At 43.7% G+C, this 18,096-nt stretch overlaps 1 protein-coding gene and 1 long non-coding RNA gene across 22 annotated transcripts in view; one reads left to right on the forward strand and one right to left on the reverse strand.

The window, feature by feature from the left end:
* The window catches only part of LOC129656594 (carboxyl-terminal PDZ ligand of neuronal nitric oxide synthase protein-like), a 358,204-nt gene that overhangs the window by 163,893 nt on the left and 176,215 nt on the right, over window positions 1–18,096 (reverse strand). The window lies entirely within an intron of this gene.
* LOC129656597 (uncharacterized) lies at window positions 1,772–17,084 on the forward strand. The gene is made up of 3 exons (XR_008716416.1): window positions 1,772–1,824; window positions 3,395–3,434; window positions 16,594–17,084. It is a non-coding gene; the product is annotated as an uncharacterized LOC129656597 (long non-coding RNA).

The following is an 18,096-nucleotide window of genomic DNA, read 5'->3' on the forward strand; positions in this document are numbered from 1 at the left end:
ACATTACTCAGTCTTTCTGTCTCATTTGCATCTTCAAAATGAAGATAGAGATAGTACTGACCTCATACAGTTGTTATGAGGATTATATGAGTCGCTATGCATTGAATGCTCAGGTCACTGAGCATATAACAAGCGCGATGTGAGGGTCAGTTCAGTTCAGTTCAGTCGCTCAGTCGTTTCCGACTCTTCGCGACCCCATGAATCGCAGCACGCCAGGCCTCCCTGTCCATCACCAACTCCTGGAGTTCACTCAGACTCACGGCCATCGAGTCCGTGTAGTCAGCCATGATTATAACTCCGGCCTTCAGAGATCTCCCTCTCCTTTAAGCCCACAGTAAACACCCTCCAGAGTCCCCCAAATGCTGCTTCCTCACACTCTCTGCCTTCCACAAGTAGCTTTCTCCTGAAAGGATGACCTTAAAGCACTCAGAGCAGCACCCGGCACAGGCTGAGAACCAGCTCGGTGTCGGCAATCATGCTGCCACCTGGAAAGCTCTTTTGCTCCTTTCCTCACCTTGGCTGCCTAATTCCTAGTCATCTTTCAAGTCTCCTTTCAAACGTTTCTTTCCAAGAAGGTTTCCCTTCCATCCTAGATTAGGCCAAGTGTCTTTCCAATCAAGATCACTGCCGGACACTACAGACCTTTCTGTAGACTACAAAAAGGCTCCCCTTCTGCGAGACAGCACGTATCTAGAGGAGTGGAGCATGGGCTGAATTTCAGCCTCTACTCACTCCTTTAACCAAGAACCCTTGAGCAAGCCAACCCTGCCTCCAAGTGTACCCACTGCATTTCTCACACTCTACTGTCATTAGCCCTGGACACATCTGTACCCTTTCCGCAGACTATAAACTCTGCAAGGGCAGGGCCCCAATTGCTCCAGATGAAATCTCCAATACCTGTACACCACTCAGCACTTAACAGGTGTTCAGCAAATATTTGTTGAATAAATGAATGGACCATGTGCCTCATATCCTTCCCTGGTGGCTGTATTTTCCAGGATCCCAGTGTAAGTACAAAGCCACTCAATAACACAAACCTTTATCATCACCCTTAGGTCTGTGGTTTCTGTTGTTCTGAGTTGGGGGACGACAGGGAGGCTTCTAGACCATTCCTTCCCAGGGACAGTGTAAGTTAGGCTCCAACTGGAAAGAGTGCTCTGCCGTAAGGCCCTCATCCAGGTTACCTACATGCGCTCAGTCACGTCCGACTCTGCAGCTGCATGGACTGTAGCCCGCCAGGCTCCTCTGTCTGTGGAATTCCCCAGAAAAGAATACTGGAGTGGAGATACTGCCATTTCCTACTCCAGAGAATCTTCCCAACCTCTGCAAATGCAATTCTCCCTATTAAATGGCAAGGAGCTATTTAAGGGCCCAACTGAGCTTGCCCAGGCTCAGGTAGAATGTGGAAGCCTTAAGTATTTCCCTGAAGGGTTCAGAAGGCACGGGATGAGGGTGCTGTCCCAGCCTCTGACCACAGAGCTGGAGGGCAGCAAGCCTGAGGCCGGTGCCAAGTAAGCAGGCACGCCTCAACACATACCCACCTGTCATGTGGTTCGGCAGGAACCAGACTTGGGTCGTTTCCAGAAGTTATGTGGCCTGCATTTAGCAAACTAGCTACATGTGGCTAGTTTGTGGTAGTTGTGGCTTATTAAAAGAGCAGCAATAAGGCAATCTGGCAGTTTCACCTGAGCAGTTAAGGTATGGATTTCCATTAGTGTCTCTAGGGTGGTAGATAGCTAAGTGAATGCCCCAGAAGGATGCAAAGCTGCCTGGTCATAGTTCTGGCTTCTACTTTACTGGGACAAGTCACTTTCCTTCTATAAGGTATCCTTAAGTGTTGGTTGGCAATGTAGTGGTCTTTCCACCTCCTGGAATTATTTTGAAAATTAAATCAGATAAACATAAAGGCAATTCAAAAGTAAATTATTCTGTAACTTCTTATCACTGAGTTGTACAATTCCTCTGCAATGTCACCCTCATTCCAAGCTGCTTTTCCAACTGAAATCCTTTCCTGCTATCCTCATCCTACACATGGTCTCTAGTAGCACATTTATCTTAGCCAGTGATGTATGACTCTTTTAAGTATATCTCCAGGTTCTTTGGGGGCAGTGATCACCTCAGGTATTTTTCTTGGGTACTTATGGCTCACAGCAGAGTAGGATTCACTGAATATTTGCTTAATTATAAATATCAACACATGGGTGTATATATACATGCATACACATACATGTTCACCCTTTGCATCCTCAGAGGATCTGACCATTGGAATAGCAAAGATATCCTTTGGTCATAGGCATCAAAGGCCAGGGTTATTTTATGCCAAATTTCATTATACTAAAAATAGAGATGCAGTTGCAGTCCAGTGAGTTTTAGAAATAGCTGACATGTTAAAATCCAACTCAACTCAATAACTGAGAAAAAAGGAACTTGTAATGAAAGAATATGATCTGTAGACCACACCATGGTTACCTCACAGGCACATTCCTTAGAAGAGCCTAATCAGCTCACCTGCAGGCACTTGCCCACATCAGAGGGGCCATCCAGGGCTCAGATCTGACATGGCTTCAGTAACCTTCTTACAAGACTTCTTATCAACACAATCATGGTCAGAAAAAAGTCTATTAAAACAGATGTTAAAAGCATATAGACAGTCTTTTGGACTCTGTGAGAGAGGGAGAGGGTGGGATGATTTGGGAGAATGGCATTGAAACATGTATAATATCATATGTGAAACGAATAGCCAGTCCAGGTTTGATGCAGGATACAGGATGCTTGGGGGATGACCCAGAGGGATGGTACGGGGAGGGAGGTGGGAGGGGGGTTCAGAATGGGGAACATGTGTACACCCATGGCAGATGCATGTTGATGTATGGCAAAACCAATACAATATTGTAAAGTAATTAGCCTCCAATTAAAATAAATAAATTTAATTTTTTTTTAAAAAAAAGGCAAAAAAAATCATAGAAAATAATGTGCCTACCTTAAGAGTTTATTTTAATATAAACATATAAATGTATGTTTATTCACTGATATTTCGATATGGATTGGAGATCTTATTCTGCAGATATGCGTCTACAGATTTCCCAAAGTCTTTCTGGCATAAATAACATACTGACTAATTTCTAGTTTTGCCTTCTTCCAAGTGGATTAAGAACTTAAAGACATAAATAAATGCAAAGATTTCTGGATGCAGAAAGGTTTTTTGTTTCCCTCCAACTATTTTACTGCTATTTTCTTCATACCTAATTCATTGGCAACATCTTTTTTTCTGCATTAAAAATATTTTTTTATGTTAGAACATAGTTGATTAACAATGTTTTGTTAGTTTCAGGTGTACAAAGTGATTCAGTTATAAACATATCTATTTTTTTTTTCAAATTCTTTTCCCATTTAGGTTAATATGGAAAACTGAACAGAGTTCCCTGTGCTACACGGTAGGTCCCTATTGTTTATCTATTTTAAATATAGTAGGTGTACACATTATTGGCAACTTCTTTTGTAGCAACTCACTTTTATAAATTTTGTTCAAAACATTCAACTTAGTTCCATAAATACAGCACTTATAGGAGACTAGATGTTAGACACCGAGAAGAGCGCCTCATACATAGTAAGTGCTCACTGAATATTAGCTATTTTTTCTGTTTCATTCATGTAATGATTATACAACTCAATTATAGTAACACATTTAGTTGGTACAAACAGGTTTGGAAACAAACAGTTGGCCCTTAGCACACCGTTTTTGCTGCTCAGCCGCTAAGTCGGGTCTGACTTTTAGCACACAGTCAGGCCAAATGAAGGAGCAGAATCATGGTGGCATATAAGACGATAAGAACATGAGCATGTAACAGTTGTTAGTGAATAGTTAGTAGTTGTGAATATGTTTTGAAAAAAGGAATGAAGACCAAGAAATAACTTAAGTGGTGGTCACCTGAGCAGTCCTTCTCTAAGCCTTTCAAGTCTCTCACCCTTGCCTATCGACGCCATCCCCAACCAGAGCAATGGGCCGCGTAGCACAGGCTGTGACCCACATAAACCTGCCCAACTGAGGGCGTGAGTGAGGGCTGAAACCCAGCCACGCCGCCCTCTCCAAACATGGGGCTGCCTCCCACCCAGGGCAGAGGCACCTTTCGCTAACCCGCACACTGATCCCCACTCCTGCCCCAGCCTGCCTCCCGCCCTGAGTTCTCACTCAAGCCCCTGGATTACTCAGAACACAATGAAGCAGGACTACAGGGCTTCCCTGGAGGCTCAGATGGTAAAGAATCTCCCTGCATTGCAGGAGACCCGGGTTCGATCCCTGGGTCGGCAAAAATCCCCTGGAGAAAAAGGGCATGGCTCCCCACTCCAGTCTTCTTGCCTGGAAAATCTCCATGGACAGAGGAGCCTGGCGGGCTACAGTCCATGGGGTCACAAAGAGTCGGACACGACTGAGTCTCTAAGCGCAACACAGCATAGGGTTACTGCACTGCGGCATACTGGAAAAGATGCCTTCATTAAAAACAACAGCACAGTCAAAGAAAGAAATGTTTGCATGTGAAATGGGATGAGTTCTTTCAGGCCTGGCTCCCACTAACTGGGGAAGCAGCACCACCTCAGACAGCAACACTGCCCAGAGCCTGGCTGCATGCCTGGCTGCGAGCCAACTGTCTCACGCTCGTCTTATTTTTGCCCTCAGAAAGGAGACAAGGAGACCGAAAAGGATTCACACTTCTGTTTAGACAGTGCACTTAAATTTTTCAAAATACAAAGCTAAAACTTTCCCTGCAAAATCTCCCTTTAAGTGCAGTAGTTGATGAAGTGTTAGAACAGGTGGTCTGTGTCCATTTGAGTTGAACATTCTTTCTGTGATAAAGGACTTGATTATGCTTTAATTCTATAGACCTCATTTTCATTCTTGTTAATCATCTGTCAGTTGCCTGTGTTGGTATCAGACGGATGTAGTAGAGTTAATCCAAAATCACATGCACTTTGAAATCTAGATTGAACAGCATCTTCACCAAAGCAGGCACCCAACTGAAAAAGGAATTGTTTCCCAGGGGGCCTTAATGCCCATGTAAATCCCTGTGCAAAACTGGGTACCAGAGACAGAAAGTAAGTGACTGATGGGCAGAGGGCTGGAAAGTAAATCCAAACCTCCAGACCTGTAATCTCAGAGTCTGCACTGCCTTCCCAGGTTTCAATTTTACAGTTAAATGGCTTAGCAAGGGCTTTACTGGTTTGAAGTCAACATTAGGAGACATTAGGCTCTACCAGCATGATACTGGCCCTTAGTCTCTAAAGAGAGACTAAAGAATTCTAAAGAGAATTTGCCCAATTAAAATTTCAACACTGGTCCTACCTGAGGGGACCTTAGCTTTCAGGCTGAAGCTAAAGACTTCATTGATTCCAGTGTTCTTCCTGCAAAGAAAGAGTCAAGAATCCTTTCCAGGAAAGGTGAGCTGGTCTCAGCCATAACTGGGAAATGAACTGGTTTAAACCGCCACCCTTCCAGCAGACACCAAGGTGAATTCAATAGCAATGACACCACCTCCACTCTCAAGTAAGTGGCGATTTAGCTCGATGAGGCTGCTTGGATGCCTAAGTGGGAGGGGAGACAGATGAGCGAGGCAGCAGGAACTAAATGCAGAGCAGGTTGGTGAAAGAAGGCCCAAAACCAACCAGCCTGTTCTGTATCAGAGGCCCAGCCTGTGAGCTGAGTTCAGGTTTAAAGAGGCTATCTCTAAACAAAGAAAGCCATAAAGGAGAATGGAGAAGCAACAGACTCCCCCCAAAAGCTGGTGTGTTCTTTTCCAGAAGGCGAAGGGTGGAGAGAGGAGTCAGAACACTAGAAGAGACTCGCCCCACCTCCACATAGCTAATCAGGGCATCATACGGGGAAAGTCCGTTTTAACAGCAGACAAATGAATCGATGGGAGTAAAAAGTCAGATACTCCCTGGGCATCCTGGGGCACACTGCTCAAGAGTGCATCCCTTCAACTGTGGAAATATGAATGGCATGTTGGGAGGGATAAGTCAGCCAAAAATATTTTCCTGGGGATTAAATGAGATAGCATCTGTAAAGTGACTAACATAGATATAGGCATTTGTAAGGGCTCAACATAATGGTAGTTTTGTTATTAGTAACTGAGGAAAAATTGTCAGCACACTTCATAGGACATGGGAGGTATTCAAAACTGTTGTTTGGCATTAGAAAGCTGGAGGGCTACCAGCACAGGGAATGCGGCGCTGAACTGACCCTTGGCCCTGAAGAACAGGAGGGAGCCAGATGAACAGGAAATAGGGAAATCCTTGAGTGGGAAACCAGTAGTGAAATCGAAGACCTTACCACACAGTAGGTGATCACTAAGCATCTTTGCAAAAAATGAGGCCCTAAACAGCTAAGTTACAATTGTTATTCACAGCATGACACTATGCTGGCACGGAAGAATAGACATGAGTTATAGACTCTGCTGCTAACCAGCTCTGAATAATTCTTCTGGACTCAGTTTCTCATCTAAAGGATGGAACCAAATGACCTCCATGGCTCTTCCAGCTCTCAGATTCTGTATTTCTATGATTCATTCAACTGATGAGACAAGCACTGGCAGGTGACCTGACCATACGTACGCACACTCACTTGCACAGGGTATGCAGGGAAACATATTCACGTCAGGAGTGGCTGTGACAGGTAAGTTCTCCTGGGACACGAGCCCCACATGAACCAACAGACAGACTGTCAGGAATTAACCACCGTCACCTTTTCATAACTGCTTCTTTGCCTTTAATCACACTGCCAGGCACACAGGCCTGGTTTTAATTAGTCAGAGCAGTGACTGCTTCAGTCCAGCCACCGAAGCTTTGATCTCCCCATGGGGCACGTTTCTGCACTGCTGACCATGTTCCAAGAGTCTGAAACATACACCAGTGAAAGCCTTTGACAGTTCAGCCTTGACAAGGCTCCCGGTGGCCCCTTTACAGGTATGTGCAACATCGAGGGCCCGCAAAGGGGCAGAAGCAGAAGAGGGGGCAGCAGAGAAAGGCAGCCAAGGCTCGTGCTGAGAAAGCACCCACAGCACCAGCGCCGGGGAAGGCTTCTCAGGTTGGGGAAGCTTTTAAACAAGTGCCTGGCAAGTTACATGCTTGTTGCAAAACATGCAATTAAATTGTGGTGGGGAGAAAAAGGGTTTGTTGTAAGGAGATGAGTCAGAATCAGTTCAAATTCTGGTTGACTAAGTGAACTTTTCCAGGAGGGGAAGGCTCATAGAATCAGGTCCTCAGGGCCTAACGTCAGGACAGTTGACAAGGTGAAAAGATGTTTCAAAAGAAAAATCTCTGCCTCTATGGAATCTCTTCCCCCATGTATTTAGAATTCACTGAAGGAGCTCCCAAATGTAAAACAATAAAAAGTAGTAGCCCACACCTAAATGAACAGGTTGAGAATGTTATGAGCAGAAGTAATGGCCTCGTCTCCTTTTGTCTTCCTTTTATTTTTTTTTTTTTTTTTTTTTTTTTTTTAATTTTATTTTATTTTATTTTTAAACTTTACATAACTGTCTTCCTTTTACAAATACAAATTCCACTCCGCTTGGCCAAGCACAGAGGTCGGGAGGGGTGGTACGGGAAGGGGAGTGTCCATCCACAGAGTGCTGTGAACACATTACCTGTAGTTTCTGGAACGGCTCGAGCATTCGAGCAGTGCCCACGCCTCTTGTGATGTGAATCTTTCAGATTAAACTAGAATCATGGAGATCAGGGCAGCATTTTTAAGGAGGGGAGTAAGCTGGGAAGGAGGGGACCAGGACACAGAGAGAGGAACAGGCTCTACTTGGGAAGGATTAAAAAGTGGGACACCATAGGCAGCAGTGACATCAAAATGGTCTTGCCTACTTCACAGGAGAAACATTTCTATTAGAAGACACATCCTGAAACACAGCTCTAACACTGCCAGGTTCCCATCTCCAAACTCTGAGTTTTTGCTATCTATGGGTAAGATACGCAATTGCCATGGCACTCGATGCCCGATACGGTATAAACCTAATGTAGCTTCTTATCCTTAACTCCATTAAACATCTGATTGTTCCAGGGACATCATATTAACTCACTGCCTGGATACCAGGCCCTGTATTTTCCCACTACTGGGTACTATTCCCTCAGTTTAGCTCTCGCCCATCTTCTACTAAACGATACTCATTTTTCAAGATCCGAATCATTCCCCAAGAGCAAAGTAGGTTTCCTCGGCGCTGCATATACATCCTGGAGCCCTGACACATTCTGTCTTGTGTTAGCAGCAGTTTCTGTGCGTGTTGGTCTTTCTCACTAGATTTTAAACTCCGTGGGGACACAGACCATGCAAGGAGATCAAACTAGTCAATCCTAAAGGAAATCAACCCTGAATTCATTAGAAGGACTCATGCTGAAGTTCCAATACTTTTGCCACCTGATGTGAAGAGCAGACTCATTGGAAAAGACCCTGGTGCTGGGAAATATAGAGGGCAGGAGGAGAAGGGGACGACAGAGGATGAGAAGGGGACGACAGAGGATGAGAAGGTTGGACTGCATCACTGACTCAATGGACATGAGTTTGAGCAAACTCTAGGAGATAGTGAAGGACAGGGAAGCCTGGCATACTGCAGTCTATGGGGTCACAAAGAGTTGGACAAAATGTAACGACTAAACAACAAGAGACTATCTCTTAATCATCTTCACATATTTCCAACAGCAGTCATGATGCTCTCCTCAAAAAAAAGGTGATTACTATATGTGGAACTGTTGAGTTTAAGAGAGAAAAAGACAACCATGCCCCTTCATAAACTTTCCCTATGAGCCAGCATCAGATCCCAAATCCCAGGGTATACAGGCATCTGGAAAGGTGGTTAAATATTTCACATAAGTTCTTGGCAAAAGAGGAACCACCAAGTAGTCCAGGCAAACGTTCACAAGACCTGCCACAAGGGAAAGCTTTTTGGAGGCATGATTTCAAAGCTGTATCTCCCAAGTAAAACTCCCGGAGAGTCACGCTATTCTTCACTTAGTCATGTCTGACTCTCTGCGACTCCATGGACCGTAGCCTACCAGGCTCCTCCGTCCATAAGATTCTCCAGGCAAGAACACTGGAGTGGGTTGCCATTCCCTTCTCCAAGGGAATCTTTCCAACCCAGGGATTGAACCCGGGTCTCCTACATTGCAGGCAGATTCTTTACCATCTGAGTCACCAGGGAAGCTGATGGGATTGGGCCACGAAGGGCTAAAAGTTTAAGGATGCCTACAGCTGAAATTACTTGAGAGAAATGCAAGTGTCTGCTATGGGTACAGGGTTTTGTGTTGAATGACAAAAACATTCTTGAATTATGGTGGTGGTAGCACAAAACTCTCAATATACTATGAAGCACTGAATTATACACGTTAAGTGCGTATATTGTATAACGTGAGTAATATTTCAATGAAGCTATTTTTAAAGATGTATACCAAGTACAAGCACCTTACCCGGAAGGTAAAAAAGTGAAAGTATTAGTCACTCAGTCATGTCTAACTCTTTGAGACCCCATGGACTGTAGCCCACCAGGCTTCTCTGTGCATGGAATTCTCCAGGCAAGAATACTGGAGTGGGTTGCCATTCCCTTCTCCAGGGGATCTTCCTGACCCAGTGATTGAACCCGTGCCTCCTGCATTGCAGGCAGATTTTTAACCTTCTGAGCCACCAGGGAAGCCCCTTTACACTGAGGGAGGCTGGAAAATGGCCAGGTTAGAGTCAGAAGAAGGCTGACCCTTGCATTGCGAGTCAGGGCCCAGTCAACTGCCCCTCTGCCCACCTTCTGCGCGAGAGCAGCAGATGCTGGGGTGAGGGGGAAGCTGCCTAGTAAGGACTATGTACTTTAGCCATGAGAATGTGCATATTGGGTTCCCAAAGTGTAATCCCTGCACCATCACCATCAGTATTACCTGGGAACCTATGATTAATAGAAATGCCAGCTCCTGGGCCCCACCCCAGACCTACTGAGAGAAGCTCCAGGCAGAGCCCAGAAATCTGTGTTTGAACAAACCCTCAAATAGACTGAGACACTCTAAAGTTTGGGAACCACTGCACTGCTTAATTCTTAAGTGCACAGGCTTTACAGCTAGACTGCTTCCTCCTTTTACTAGCTATGTAATCGAAAGCCCGTTACCCAACCTCTATGCATAAGTTTCCCTCTCAGAACATGGGCAAGCTGTCTTGCAGCTGTGTCAGCAGACCCCACACATGCAATACACAACAGATCACAACATTCCCCATATTCAGCTTCCTTGAAGAAAAGAAAAAAGAACCTCTAAACTGCAGGACAGAGCCAAGGGGACAAAATGCTCTATATAGAGGATGCAATACATAAATCAGTTCTAACAACAGCCTTTTAATCCTCTGATTCCCACGAGGAGAAAAGAAAATGAATAATGACCAAACACTCCAAACCCAGCCATACCAAGCAGCTTTTAACAGAAACTGCATAAACCACCTGCTCTTATCCATAAATTCAGAGAGATTAGGATTTCTCCTACCTTAAGGACTCCCAATCATGACTTTTCAAACTAATGGAGTTCAAAGTCAATCCCATTTCCAGTATTTCTATTTCTCGTTGGAAGTGTGAGCAACTGAGACCCAAGGAACTGGGCACCCCAAGCCCCAATGTCTGGAGAGTCAAGGGACAGCTCTGTGCTATAAGAGCATGGGTGTTTTCTGAATTACTTGTGTGCTCACTAAAGAGAATCTGAAAATACATAAAGATAGGAAGAAGAAACCAAGTTGCCTAGCACCACTTCCCAAAGATATCCTTTGTTAATATTTTAGTGTATATACTTTCTTTTTTGATACATAGGTTTCACTTCAGAGTTTTGTTGCTGTTGCTACAAAAATTTGTGTGTGTGTGTGAAGCTATCATTTGACTATTGTCTGTGAGTCACAGGCAAAGGCAGAAGTGGGTCTTTGTTGTGTTTTGTTTTGTTTTGTTTTTTCCAGGAAGAGGGTGGGGTGAGATTCAGAGATCAGAAGATCTATATTAAAGAGGGAGGTCTGACCAGTCAGGGAGAAGGCAGTTTTACAAAACTGGAACAATCAGAATGTGGATGGCGAGATTTTATGAGGTAGTATTAAGTATAATATCTGCTGGCTGGCAGTGGTAAGAGTTTAGGGATTCCTGCCTCCAGTGTATGCTGGTCTTAACTCTTCCTCATGTCCTTGAAAGGCAGGATAACCTATGAGGTTGGTGTAAAAGTAACTGTGGTTTGCACTGCTGAACTTTGCCATTTGATATTGAAATACATTCTTAAATAAATGGAGTTATGTTATACTTCATTTTAATGCACATTTCTCACTTTATGTCTTTTGCTAATAACATTACTTGCTATGTATTTTATATTTATTTTAGACTATGGGAATGATGTTAGACAAAAAGCAAATTTGAGCAATTTTCTTATTTGGGTTCAAAATAGGTCATAAAGCAGCGGAGACCACTCGCAACATCAATAACACATCTGGTTCAGGAACGACTACTGCTAACAAATGTACAATGCAGTGATGGTTCAAGAAGTTCTGCAAAGGAGACAAGAGCCTTGAAGATGGGAAGGGCAGTGGCCAGCCATCGGAGGTTGACAACGATCAGGTGAGAGCCATCATTGAACCCGACCGTCTTACAACTATATGAGAAGTTGCTGAGGAACTCAGTGTCGAGCATTCTACGGTCATTTGGCATTTGAAGCAAACTGGAAAGGTGAAAAGGCTCAATAAGTGGGTGCCTTGTGAGCTGACTGAAAATAAAAAAATAAAATCATTTTGAAGTGTCATCTTCTCTTATTCTACAACAGTGAATCATCTCTCAATTGGATTGTGACGTATGACAAAAAGTGGATTTTACATAGCAGCAGCAGCAGCAGCAACCAGCTAAGAGGTTGCAGCTAGAAGAAGCTCCAAAGGGCTTCCCAAAGCCAAACTTTCACCAAAAAAGGTCATGGTCGCTGTTTGGGGCTCTGCTGCCGGTCTGATCCACTAGAGCTTTCTGAATCCCAGCAAAAGCATTAAATTTGAGAAGTAGACTCAGCAAAGCAATAGATGCTGAAAACTGCAAGGCCTGCAGTTGGCACTGGCCAACAGAATGGGCCCAATTTTTTCCATGACCACGCCCGACTGCCATCACATAGCCAGACAACACCGAACTGCCGTCACACAACCAATGCTTCAAAAGTTGAATGACCTGGGCTACAAAGTTTTGCATCATCCACCACATTCACGTGACCTCTTGCCAACTGACTACCACTTCTTCAAGCATCTTGACAACTTTTTGCAGGGAAAATGTTTCCACCAGCAGCAGGAGGCAGAAAATGCTTTCCAAGAGTTTGTCGGACTCAGAGGCACAGATTTTTACGCTACAGGAATAAACCAACTTATTTCTCATTGGCAAAATGTGTTGATTGTAATGGTTGCTATGACCAACCTAGATAGCATATTCAAAAGCAGAGACATTACTTTGCCAACAAAGGTTTGTCTAGTCAAGGCTATGGTTTTTCCTGTGGTCATGTATGGATGTGAGAGTTGGACGGTGAAGAAGGCTGAGCGCTGAAGAATTGATGCTTTTGAACTGTGGTGTTGGAGAAGACTCTTGAGAGTCCCTTGGACTGCAAGGAGATCCAACCAGTCCATTCTAAAGGAGATTAGCCCTGGGATTTCTCTGGAAGGAATGATACTAAAGCTGAAACTCCAGTACTTTGGCCACCTCATGCAAAGAGTTGACTCACTGGAAAAGACTCTGATGCTGGGAGGGATTGGGGGCAAGAGGAGAAGGGGACAACAGAGGATGAGATGGCTGGATGGCATCACTGACTTGATGGACTTGAGTCTGAGTGAACTCCGGGAGTTGGTGATGGACAGGGAGGCCTGGCGTGCTGCGATTCATGGGGTCGCAAAGAGTCGGACACGACTGAGTGACTGATCTGATCTGATCTGATTTTGATTAATAAAGATGTATTTTTAGTAGTAATAATAAAGTGTTTTTAGTTTATTACTTTATTACTACTTAATTGTTAGTAGTAATAAGGTGTTTGAACCTAGTTATAATGATTTAAAATTCATGCTCCGAAACAGCAATTATGTTTGCACCAAACTAACACATGTTCTTAGAGTTCATGGGGCACTGCTGGATCTGATTCAGCCTTAGATACCTTGTCCCGCTCCCAGCGCTACAGCTCAGACGCTATGTGTGAGGAGGCCAAGGCTGGTGGGGGAGTCCTGACCTGAGACCTGGGAGTGAGGTTCAGAGCGTGCAGAAACGTGTCCCAGTTCATGGGCTCATAGCCTGGAGACTTGGGACTAGAATCCAGGTCTCGCAACCCCCCTACCATTTTTCTTTCTGGAAAGCTCTTCTTGTCCTTTTTTAAAATTTATTTCCACTAGGAGGATAATCGCATTACAATGTTGTATTGGTTTCTGCTGTACAACAAAATGAATCCGCTGTAAGTACACATATACCCCCTCCCTGCTGAGCCTCCTGCCACACCCCCGTGCATCCCAGCCCTCTAGGCCATCACAGAGCACTGAGTTGAGGTCCCTGTGCGATACAGCTATTATTTTACGCATGGTAGTACACATATGTCATCAGTGGTAGTCGCTTTTTCGTGGCTGACTCTTCGCAACCCCATGGTCTGCAGCCCGCCAGGTCCCTCCATCCATGGAATTCTCCAGGCAAGAATACTGGAGCATGTAGTCCTTCTCTCCTCCAGGGGATGGCAAATGCTACTCTCTCAATTAATCCGACACTCTCCTTCTCCCTCTGTGTCCACAAGAATGTTGTCTACATCTGCTTCTATGTTTCTGCCCTACAAATAAGTTCATCAGTACCATATTTTCAGATCCCATGTATATGTGTTGATATATGATATTTTTCTCTGACATACTTCACTCCGTATAACAAGCTCTATGTTCATCCACCTCACTTCAACTGATATTACAAAACTGATATTCTACTTACATACAATTCTAAATGCTCTTTGAACTTCATAAAAGCCTTTTCCCAAAATTCCTGCAACTTTTTAGAATATCACTTTTAACTATGATTAATATTCCATTACGTGGCCACGTAATTATTATAGTTGTGCACCAGCTATCAATTTATTGCCTCTCAGCTCCAAATCCATGTGCTATGACCACCTTTCTGATACTGGAGCTGGATCCCATAAACTGCACTGCTCGATGAGGTAGCCAATTAGCCATAGATGGTGAAGCATCTGAAATACTGCGAGTGTGAACTAAGATGTGCTGTTAAGTATAAAACCTAGATGTCCATCAGCAGACGAATGGATAAGAAAGCTGTGGTACATATACACAATGGAGTATTACCCAGCCATTAAAAAGAATACATTTGAATCAGTTCTAATGAGGTGGATGAAACTGGAGCCTATTATACAGAGTGAAGTAAGCCAGAAAGAAAAACACCAATACAGTATACTAATGCATATATATGGAATTTAGAAAGATGGTAATAACAACCCTGTATGCAAGACAGCAAAAGAGACACAGATGTACAGAACAGTCTTTTGGATTCTGTGGGAGAGGGAGGGGGGGATCATTTGGAAGAATGGCATTAAAACATGTATAATATCATATAAGAAATGAATTGCCAGTCCAGGTTCGATGCAGGATACAGGAAGCTTGGGGCTGGTGCACTGGGATGACCCAGAGGGATGGTATGGGGACGGAGGTGGGAGGGGGGTTCAGGATGGGGAACACGTGTACACATGTGGTGGATGCATGTTGATGTATGGCAAAACCAATACAATATTGTAAAGTAAAAAAATAATAATAATAAAAAAAATTTTTTTAATAAAAATAAACGCAGAAGAAAAAAAAAAACACTTGCCCACTTGCCAGACTTTTAAGACTTGGTACAAAACATGGCAACTACGTCATTAATAATTTTATACTGATTATATATCAAAATGATATTTTAATAGTAGTAGTAGTGTTAGTCGCTCAGTTGTGTCCAACTCTTTGCGATCCCACAGACTGTAGCTGCCAGGCTCCTCCATCCATGAAACTCTCCAGTCAAGGACACTGGAGTGGATTGCCATTCCCTTCTCCAGAGTATCTTCCCAACCCAGGGATCGAACCTGGGTCTCCTGCATTGCAGGCAGATTGTTTCCTGTCTGAGCTATAAGATTTTGGCATACTGGTTTAAATAAAATGCATTATTAAAATTAATATAATCTGGCTCTTTCTGCTTCTTAAATTTGACTACTGGAAAATTTAAATTACATATATGATGTGTATTATGTTTCTATTGGGCTGAGCTATTCTAAACGTTTTTCCTTTGCCAACTGGCACAGCATCAGGTCTTGTCAGTAGAGGGTGCTGGAAGGACAGGCTGGAGGAAGGGTTTCTCTTTCTGGTTCTCACGCCTTTGTTCCTGCTTCTATGGCACAGCAGGCAACTTCCTGGCCAGGGGTATGTGGGACACTCAGTGGCATAACCAGCCCCCTCTTCTCGCTGGTGCCCCCTGACTCCTCCACCCCCTAGGGGGCCCCACACACTCAGTCTCCAACGTCTGAATCTCAGCTTTGGGGGACTCTCTTTCCTAGTTTATCCTTCCTTGAATATTCTTCTTCAGCTCTAAGAGATAGAAGGTGCTCTTGTAGACTTGTAGTCTTGTAGTGCTCTTCTAGTCTGTAAAATTCTCTTTACCCTTCTTAGCAATTAAGTTTTCCCTCTGGTGGCTCAGAGGGTAAAGAATCTGCCTGCAATGCAAGAGACTGGGATTCAACTCCTGGGTTGGGAGGATTCCCTGGAGAATGGAATGGTAACCCACTCCAGTATTCTTGCCTGGAAAATTCCATGGACAGAGGAGCCTGGCAGGTTACAGTCCATGAGGTAGCAAAGAGCCAGACATGACTGAGCAACTTTCACTTTACTTTTCATATACTAGTTAAGAATTCTTTACATTAAATTTTCCCCGTTCAAATTACTGGGGTGGTTTCTGTCTCCTGACTGGACCGTTATGAATAGTTTATAAGGAGGACAAAACAGGTTGCTGGAAGAATGTCAGCAAGGCTTTGAGCAGTTGCCATACAGTCTCCATTTCCTTCCATTCTCCTTCTCAAATACTATCTTCCTTATTCCCTGTTGCCCATTCCCTAAAAGCAGAAGTGGATGCTTTTCGTTATACCACTACCACTCTGCGATCCTCATTCAGGAAATACTTTAAGAACTCGAATTATTAAAAAAGTCAATCAAGAGCTCCATCTTCTATTCATTCAGCAAATATTTACTTAGCTTCTATTTATGTAAAGGTAAGGTACTGAATGTTGGTTGGAGAGTAGCTGAGGGGATGGAAGGAAAGGTCACACACAGCAAAGAGAAATGAACAAGTGAAACAGAAACTCTGGCTCGAAGAACCTAACAGCATAGTAAATAAACATAAAGGATGACACAACTCACTAGAATGCAACAGAAAATAATATAAAATGAAAATAACTAAAAATAAAAACAGTAGCTGTACCATTCTAAGTGTCCATTGGGCATGGGGAAATATATAAAGAAGAATACAAAAATCTTTCTATAATGGTCTCTCCTCACTCCAGGATTCCCTCTCTTCCTTCTAGGCATCTGTACAATGTCTTATTAACTCAAGGTTCTGCTTTCGATCAGCACTGGTTCGTATTCTCATGCTTGTCCCTGCTTCCTTACCAAGCCACAAGTGATCTGCACAGCCCAGGGACATTCTTGCAGTCAATCTTGAACCATCAACAGCATCATTTCAAGTGGTGAAGATCATGGCTCCAGATTCCAACTTCACTCCAATGCCTATGCCTATCTTTAATAAAATACTAAGATATCTCCTGCTCCCTGGTAAATTTTTGTTCTAGCATTTCTGATTCTTTTGAAGAGATTCTCATTCTCTGCCAAAACTCTTCGTCTTATCATCTTGTTCCTTGAACTCATCCTGGTTGTTTCGTAAGTCCATGTGTAATAGCTGCAACATGTGAAGCTCCTGTGCGGTTCTGCTTCTTTTGCTTTTTTCCCTCTTATTTTACAGCCATTTGCTTTTACTCTTTAAAACATCTGGTAATATTTTACTGGCTGTCATACACTGCATATGAAAAAGCACTGAGTTAATTTGAGGATCTGAATGTTATTTTCCTCTGGAGGGGATTTACATTCATTTTTGGCAAGCAAAAAAGGTGGACAGAGAAAAAGCACCTCAATCCAACTGAGCTGACAAAAGCTAAGTGTCAGCTAGCAAGTGCTGGCATTTCCAGTCTGCCTTCACTCCCTAGATGCAGCCTTGCAGGGCTCCAAACTGAAAGCCAAGGTATTTACCATGGCCCCTCTTCCAAGGCAGGCCCCAAACTGCAATTTCGGTCTCCCCAGGTCTGAGCGACTGCTGAAAGTTCTGTGCACCTACTATGCCACTTACACACTGGCAGACTCATGGGGGAGAAGGTAGCACCTGGAATCAGGCTCACTTCTCTGCACTTCACTCCTCACTGGGATCCCGGCCTCTTTCAGCTGTGCTCCTGCAGCATTCTCCAGCAGATCTTATATTATTTACATTCACATACACGACATAAAAGCATATATATGTTTTTCTAGCATCCGCAGTGGAAGGATTAGTAGGATAGAAGCTATTCTGGAGAAAGCTTGAAGAAACCCAAGAAAGAAAACTGCTAATTGTACGTCAGAACTTCTCAATCTAACCTGGTTTTCTAATTTTCCAGCCCTTATGTCTCTGTGTAGTCTCATTGCTGTCTTCAAATTCACAGTCTCTTCAGCTATATCTGATCTACGGCTGACACCATTTTTCATTTTCCCCCAAGCCCCGTATTTTTCATTTCAGCAATGCCCACTTAGATCCTTTTCATACTGATAAATTCTTGCTTGATACCCTACCCCCTATTTTCATTTTAGAAACGACCTTTTCAGACTGTTCACTGCCCCTCCTCCTGAAGTCTGGAATCCTGTTTGCAGGGTCTGCTGCCTGCCTCTCCAGTCTTGGTCTTCGTTGCATTCTCAGAAGTTTCATTTGCAAACTTATCTTGCACAGGAGTTTTTCCTCCTATTTGCCATTTCCTGACAGTTGATACCATGGATGAATCTTGCCCTAA

This window comes from Bubalus kerabau, chromosome 6 (assembly GCF_029407905.1).
Source record: "Bubalus kerabau isolate K-KA32 ecotype Philippines breed swamp buffalo chromosome 6, PCC_UOA_SB_1v2, whole genome shotgun sequence".
Classification (NCBI taxonomy): Eukaryota; Metazoa; Chordata; class Mammalia; order Artiodactyla; family Bovidae; genus Bubalus; species Bubalus kerabau.